We start from the raw sequence: 8,400 nt of genomic DNA, 5'->3' as shown, positions 1-8,400 counted from the left end.
TTGACCATTTTCAGCTGCCCAGGCAGTATGTGGGAAACATTATTATACACTATATTACCAGAAGTATTTCCCCTTTTGCCTTCACACACATATAACTGAGATCCCAGTCTTATTCCATAGGGTTTGATATGGTGTCGGCCAACCCTTTGCAGCTACAACAGCTTCAACTCTCATTGGAAGGCTTTCCATAAGGTTTAGGAGTGTGCTTATGGGAATTTTTGACAATTCCTCCAGAAGGACATTTGTGAGGTCAGGCACTGATGATGGATGAGAAGGCCGGCCTTGAAGTGTATGCTCTAATTCAGCGGTCCCCAACCCCCGGGCCTCGGACTGGTACCAGTCCGTGAGTTGTTTGGTACCGGGCCGCGAGAGTTGAGGCTCAGGTGTGAAATGTATGGTTTTCAGGGTTTTTATCGGTTTTCAGCGTTATTTTGTTATCGTTTTTATCGTTAACTCGGTTTTCAAGGGTCTTTTCACGTGTGTTATGAATAAATCTTCTTTTTTTCTGTACCGGTACTAGTTTTATTTTGTTGTATTTATCCGTGACACCTTAAAGGCCGGTCCGTGAAAATATTCTCGGGCATAAACCGGTCCGTGGTGCAAAAAAGGTTGGGGCCGCTGCTCTAATTCATCCCAAAGGTTTTCTCTCGGGCTGAGTTTAGGACTGTGCAGGCCAGTCAGATTCTTCCACACCAAACTCACTCATCCATGTCTTTAAGGACCCTGCTTGTGTGCACTCGTGCACAGCCATGCTAGAACAGGAAGGAGCCATCCCCAAGTTGTTCCTACAAAGTTGGGAGCATGAAATTGCACAAAATATTTTCAGTTTCTTTCACTGGAAGTAAAGAGCTGAGCCCAACTTCTGAAAAACAACCCCACACCCCCTCCAGCAAAGTTTAAACTTCTCTATATTGTGCTCGGCCATGGAAACCCATTCCATCAAGTTCTCTACACACTGTTCTTTAGCTAATCTAATGGCCACATGAAGTTTGGCGCAAACATAATGTGTCCTTCCACACCTTTGCTGATGACATTCAGATCTACCTCCCTCTGAGGTTAGACTGTAAGGACTCTCTGCAGCCGTTATTCTCCTGTTTGTCTGACATTAAGACTTGGATGGCTCTTAACTTTCTACATCTAAATGAAAGTAAAACTGAAGTCATTGTGTTTGGGCTTCCTAAAGACCCCAACCTTTCCTTTGATTTTGTGGGACCCCTAACTTCTGAATGTACTTCCTCCATTAAGAGCCTCGGTGTTACTTTTGACAGTGCTTTTAAATTTGATAAACAAATCAGCTCCGTAGTCAAGGGATCTTTTTATCATCTACGGATTTTAACTAAAGTCAAGTCCTACCTGTGCAGGAACGATCTAGAAAGGGTGGTCCATGCTTTTATTACATCACGGCTGGACTACTGTAACTCCCTTTATGCTGGTTTAGATCGTTCCTGTCTGCATCGCCTCCAACTGATGCAGAACGCTGCTGCTCGCATGCTGACCGGTTCCAAAAAGAGAGACCACATCACTCCGGTCCTCTGCTCTCTCCACTGGCTCTCAGTTGCTTTTAGGATTGATTTTAAAATTTTATTGCTGGTTTTTAAGGTTCTTAACGGTACTGCACCTCCTTACCTGGCAGAGCTTCTTAGCATTTACCGCCCCAGGAGATCTTTGAGGTCAGCAGACCTGATGCTTTTAGATGTTCCCAGGTACAGACTAAAGACTAGAGAAGAGAGGGCTTTTGCTGTGGCTGCACCCAGACTGTGGAACAGTTTACCTCCTCACATCAGATTCTCCACAAGCCTAGGAACTTTTAAAACTGCTCTTAAAACTCACCTCTTCTCATTGGCTTTTAGCAAGGTTTAACTTATTGTTTTAATTTATTGTTTTATCAGTGAGGTGTTTTATGTACTTGTGTTTTATTGTATTTTATATTTGTATTTTATTGTACAGCACTTTGGTCAGCCTCGGTTGTTTTTAAATGTGCTTTATAAATAAACTTGACTTGACTTGACTTTGGAGGTCTGTACTGACTGAATCTGAAAAAAGTTGGCAACCTCTGTGCCACAGTATCTGTTGAGCCCGCTCTGTGATGTAATGTGGTCTACCACTTTGTGCCACTTTTGAAATATTTAATATTGAGGACATTTCAAGACTGGACTTGTTGCACAGGTGGCATCCTATCATAATACCACGCTAGAGTTCACTGACATCCTGAGAGCAACCCATTCTTTCACAAATGCTTATAGAAGCAGTCTGCATGCCTAAGTGCTTAATTTTATACACCTGTGACCATGGAAGTGATTGAAACACTTGATTTCAATTGTTTGGATGGGTGAGTGAATATGTTTGACCATATAGTGTATGATACGTCCATTGTGAGATTATTATACTATTTTATGCCATGTTATACCTCTAATTAAAGCTTGTGAAATCATTATGTAGTTTTAGGTTGCATTATTCTCCTGACTTAGAAGAAGGTGATAACTATTACATTTATTAGAATGATTTGTATTACATTAGACTGCTGATTTATTGTGAATGAATGACATTGTTTTATGATGCATTATACTGCTGATTTGTAAGAAATACTGTTTTCAGAGAATCATGGCCTTATTTGTCTGATTAGAAAGAACAGAACATACTGCACAGGAAGCCAAGGTCATAACTTAGGCTCACTGAGAGAGAAAGAATGTGGATGTTTAGGTTTTATAACTTTGGAGGGGGGCTGAAGCTATAAGAGTTCTGGCGGACACCCTCCTCTCCATATCTCCCGTCCAGATGGTAATGCTCAAAAGTGTTGTATGGAACAATGAGAATTGTATGGAATAAAGAGACTGTTGATTGAACATTTATGTTGTTCTTCCTTCAGCCCAAAGATCAAAGATTGGGATATTTAACACCATTAAACAGATGTAAGTGTTCAATGGATCAACATCGACTGACAGTAGGAAGAGCATTGCATGATGACAACTTGCATCAGGATGTAGCTAGCACCTAAATCTGGACCCACAATTATTACCCAGCATAACATTAATATGATGACAATGTAGGAGCATGAAGACAAAGGTGTCATGATCCTCTAGTCCTCCTGTGCCAACACACCTTCTATCTTTCTCTTCTATATCATTGTGTGTGTGTATGTGTGCATGTGAGTAATTCTGCTTATGCATTTCAATAAAGTGCGCACCTGGAGACAATCGAGTTGACACTCACCTGTGTGCAATCCTACGATCACTCACCTTCTAGTTAAGGCTGAAGATTTCTATGTCTTGCTTGTGTTTGCCGCTCTGTTGTACTTTTTAGTGAGGCAGATGTCCTGTTTCACTGGTATTCATGGATGCAGCTGAAAGTCAATAAACCTTTGAAAGTTTAGAACACATTTGAATGGTGACTATTAGTTTTAGTCATTAATTCATTAATTAGAATATGGTTGCTTTGTCTATGCCTCATTTGAGGCTAATATACTATACTAGACTGCATAAATAATAGATTATTCTTACTTTAAGTTTATCCTCTAATGCAGTGGTTCCCAAACTCACGTCACGCTGTGCGCCACGTTATTGTTTACATGAGATGAATTGCAGAATGGCAGATAGAGACAAAATACTGTTAATCTGACTATCTTCTGTTTTTATGCGCTTACATTTACACACGCACCTATTGTCACTCCGTTTAGAAAGGCAGAGGCGTCACGGTGTGATTATTTTACGTATAGTTGTTTTTTTTCCTTTGTAATAATATTCAACATTGCTATCAAATCAAAAAATGCCTCTCTGTGCAAAATGGGCTTAAAAACATAAACAACTGTGGAATGCTGTTTTTCCGTGATTTCGACAGGGGGAACAAATCAGCCTGATATTATTTGTATCCCACTGTAACTTTACTGTATAAAGAGCTAACATCTCCAAAATGTCAGGAGTAGTTAGTCATTACAACAAGTGTTTGTGAACTAAAAATCAAGAATGTGGGATACTGTTTGTCTGTGATTTGGAGAGCCCAGTGCTGCTCCCGACAAAGGGAAAACCAATTCTGCAGGGGAGACCTACCTTGGCACTTGTGCAGGTGAAGCCAAAGGGAAGACATGCTTCACCATATTCTCTAGTCTTTGGAAGTTAGTTAGAAGGAAGTTACCGTAGTTTGGAAACATATTCAGCGATGCTTCATCTCCTGCTTTGCGTTTGCGTGGGCGTCCCGTCAAAGAACCTGTTCATTATGCTAGCAGTGTCCAAGCGTTCTTTTTTCTTCTTTTTTTTTTTTCCTTTTCATACCACGCCCCCCCTGCAATGGCTCTGTGCACCCTCTAGGGGGCGGGCCCCACACTTTGGGAAGCGCTGCTCTAATGGCAATGCTTAAAAAGTGTTTACTACTCTGCTGAGTATACTGTGCCCTAAAACAACCCCCCTTTATCCTAGACATGAGTACATGAGCAGCACTTTGTCTCTCTGTCAATCAGAAAGCATTGTTCAGCTTCTCTGCTTGTTGTTCCCCTTGTCCTCTCGGTTCCCTAAGGCTTTCCTTTATCTGATCAATAGTTGTCCTGGGACCTCGCTCTTAACTGGCTGTCAGGCTTTATGCGCTCCAGGTGGCTCAATCTCTATGCTTCTTTCTTTCTTTTGTGTGACTGGTGTCCTTGGTATTTTGTGCAGAATGCAATCTTCATTTATACTCTTCATAGGAGTTCTTTCTACTTTGTCCTTAAAGAAATAACACTACCTTCTCTTTTCTTTAAGTGAGCCTAGCCAAGCAACCCATGTGATCAAATCCAACTAGACACTCTGACATTGTAAGAACAGTTTTGTATTTTAATTTGTGGTTGTTGTGATTTAAAAAAAAAAAAATATATATATATATATATGTATATATATATATATATATATATATATATATATATATATATATATATATATATATATATATATATATTTTTTTTTTTTTTTTTTTCCTTCTCCTTCGCTTCCAGTCAAGTTCCCAGGGGCTTGCAAAGAAAGCAAAACATTTATTTTTTTTCATTTTGGAAAAAATGCCTCAAAAAAGATAAAAACAGACCACCATATCCTGTAACACTTTGTAGTCTGGCGTCACATCACAACACATTAGCCCTCTATGGCACGGTGCTGCCTTGGGGCAACAAACCACATTTTTTGTTTTACGCTGTCCCCTAAAATTTGTAATTATTATTTTTTTCTGTTTGATGACACAAGACACAACACTGTTTACTAAAATGAGAAGTTGAAGAGGGTTTGACCTTTGACCTGGCAGTCCTTTCAGGAAACAAATTCACATTGGAGGCAGTATCAGCTACTGCTAAAAATAACATCATTTTTTATACATAAATAGAAATAACTATGTTCAAAATATGTGGATGTACTTGAACATCTGAAGAACTATATTTGGTAGTTTGAAGTCAGATTTTGATTTCAGCTGTTTAAAATAACATTTTTTGATTTTTTGCCTCAGGACAATGTTATTTCTCTGTCTTAAGTGCGGACGGGGAACTGAATGAGAGTCAGCAGGCCCCATCAGGTTTAAGGAAGTGTTAGGTCAATTAAGGGTCATACACATTTAATGTGTAGGGAAGACAGTCAACAGTTATCAAAATTTTAATAGTAATCGTAATTAAAGCTCCTGGAAAGTCTGAGGTATAACCTCTTGGTATCGGATGAAATATAATGTTGCAGAGGTGCTCTACTGGATTCAGGTCAGGCGAGCACGGGGTTCAGTCAATGGTGTCAATTCCTTCATCCTCCAAGAACTGCTGGGGATTGCCATGCACCAGGAGGAACCCAGGACGCACTAAAATATAATCAAAGTAGTTGATTCAATTTTCAAGAGAAACCCTGAGCTCTCAACAAGCAGGGTGAAATGTTTTTTTCTCAAAGAAAAAAACAATAAGACCCTCGATCAGAGCCTCTGTTTAAATCTTTGACTAAAGTTAGGGGAACAATTAAATGGGATGCATGTTAATGATAGTCTGTCCAGGACTTTAATATATTTGTCTGGACCAAAATACAGGTAATTGAACCTACCAACAGAGTAGGTGTTACAGCTACAGCATTTGTATGACTAAAAGTATAGTAAATAATACATATTCTTACATGCTCTAATGCTAACAAGGCCAGAAAAATCATAACAAAAGCATTACAACAAATTAATTATGGCCAAACACCCCCAAACAAAGCACTTTATACTGAAGCTAACGCTCTCTGAGATAATAAATCACTGATGCACCAATAAGCAGTAACACTTACATAAGCTCATTTAAGTGTTAAGTACAGAATATAAAATCTGCTACTTGACTTATGCAGCATTTGATACAGTAAACCATACAATTTTAATTTAGAGGCCAATCAAAAATGTTTTGTTTCCATTAATGACCACAGCTTTCTTTAATCTGCCCTAAATATTGGAGTTCCTCAGGGGTCTATACTGGGACCTATCCCTTTTCCCTTACCTATGCTCTCTACTGAGAAACAACATTTCATTCCACTGCTATGCCAATGACACAGGTCGATCTCCACCGTTTCAACTATCCTCTCAAGCCCTACAAATTGCCTTAACTGATATTAAGAATAGGGTTTGTGCACATTTTTTGAAATTAAACTGGTATAAGACAGAAATTCTTATCATTGGTTCAGACGAGCTGCTTCCAAGCACCAAGTCTTCCCTTGGTCTTTTATGCATTTACATGAAATCAGCTGTCAGAAACTTGGGTGTGTTATTTGATTATAGTCTGACCTTCAAGAGACATATATGCAAGATCTAGAAGATCCTCTTCTACCACCTAGGGAATATTGTTATAATGCATTCAACACTGACACACAGACTATTATTAATGCATTTATTTCCTCTTTGGTAGATTAACAGGTATCAATTAGAAACCATGAAATAGACTTTAAATTGTGCAAAATACAAGAACTAAGGAAAATTTACATATTATACCAGTCTTAAGGACTCTGTAATGGCTGCCCATAATTTTAGAAGAAATTTTAAAATTACTGGTCACCTTTACAGCTTTTCTTGATCCAAAATATATATTTGTATACTATTATTTTTATTGTTAATAGAACCAGAATTTAAAATAAAACTGGCATAAAAAGAAGTCACGGACCAGAAGCCATTTACAACACACACTCCTTGAAAATTGGTGACCTATCTATCAAAGGTGTAGTACGCACAGAGCAACGTACAATATATTTTTAATGTGGAGAGCAGAAGAAAGCAGGAGGTTCAAACCTAAGATCTTTTTTTCAACAGTAAGCAACAGTAATCCTGAAATCAATAAACTTCACATTCATTCTGTTTCATAAAACCCACCTGATCCTACTGCCATAATATCAGATTCATGCATGTACTTTACAACAGGCTTTCTCTTGTGGACAAAATTTCAAAGAGTAATCTACTAATGGCTGGGCCAGTGATCTTCAAAGGACAATTTAGCATGTGGCACAGACTTAGTTTAATGGTCTAACTGTAACTTTAAATACATTCTGGCAGACACACTGTCCCTCTGCCCTTCTGTGGAGTTTGGAGATATGCATTTGATTAGTTAAATTCCCCCTACCAGAGAGGCACATTATAAGTAACTTGGCATACTTTATTCTTTGTAATTACTTTAGCCGAGAAACCCAATTTGACAGACATCTGTTGTCTGCCTACTGCTGCCAATATTGATCATAAATCCATTTGCTCTTCTCTGTTTATTTGCATTTTGTCAATCTTTCTGGGTCATCTCCAAAAATAGTTCCCATCAGCTGCTTAGTGAAAGCCACTGTCATTCTGTCTGTGCAAATGTCAGTGAAATGTCAAATTTCAGAGATTTTTTTCAGGGTCTCTGATGCCACACATAGAACTTTGATTAATTAAGTTCCAGTGAGTGACTTATATCAGCTTCTGACATCACTGTACGGAACCTAAATGTTACTCCGTGAAGTGGTATAGTAGTATAAAGTATAATTTACTATCATCTATACCCAAAGACTCAAATATGAAATATTTATAGCTGCAAATAAAAGCTGCAATAATCTTAATTTATGGGGATCTTAAACACGGCAATAAAAATTTTAAAGCAGTTTCATAACAATACTGACAGCTACCGATTAGGAGCTACAGCAGTAAGTGTGGAGACATGAGAAGATGTCACGTCCAGCCTCCAGCTCAGAAGTCTAGTTTTTAAATACAGCCCACAAGATGGAGCTAATGTCTAGTGGGATGAGCTAGAATGCACATGAATGCTGCTTTTATTTATTAATTTATTCATATTAGTGACCAGTGCAGCTTTGTTTAGATCAGAATATGTCCATAGTCATAAACTGGCCACAGGTTTAGAGAAAAGGATAAAATTGGAGTGATATGTGGCCAATTTGTTTTATAAAATTGATTTATACAGTACGAGTCCAGAGGTCC

The sequence above is a fragment of the Aulonocara sp. 'chitande type north' Nkhata Bay genome, linkage group LG20, assembly GCF_057382095.1.
Source record: "Aulonocara sp. 'chitande type north' Nkhata Bay isolate Kocher_YH1m ecotype deep benthic linkage group LG20, A_spYH_male_GT1.1, whole genome shotgun sequence".
NCBI lineage: Eukaryota > Metazoa > Chordata > Actinopteri > Cichliformes > Cichlidae > Aulonocara > Aulonocara sp. 'chitande type north' Nkhata Bay.
Note: the sequence above shows the minus strand (reverse complement) of the source record.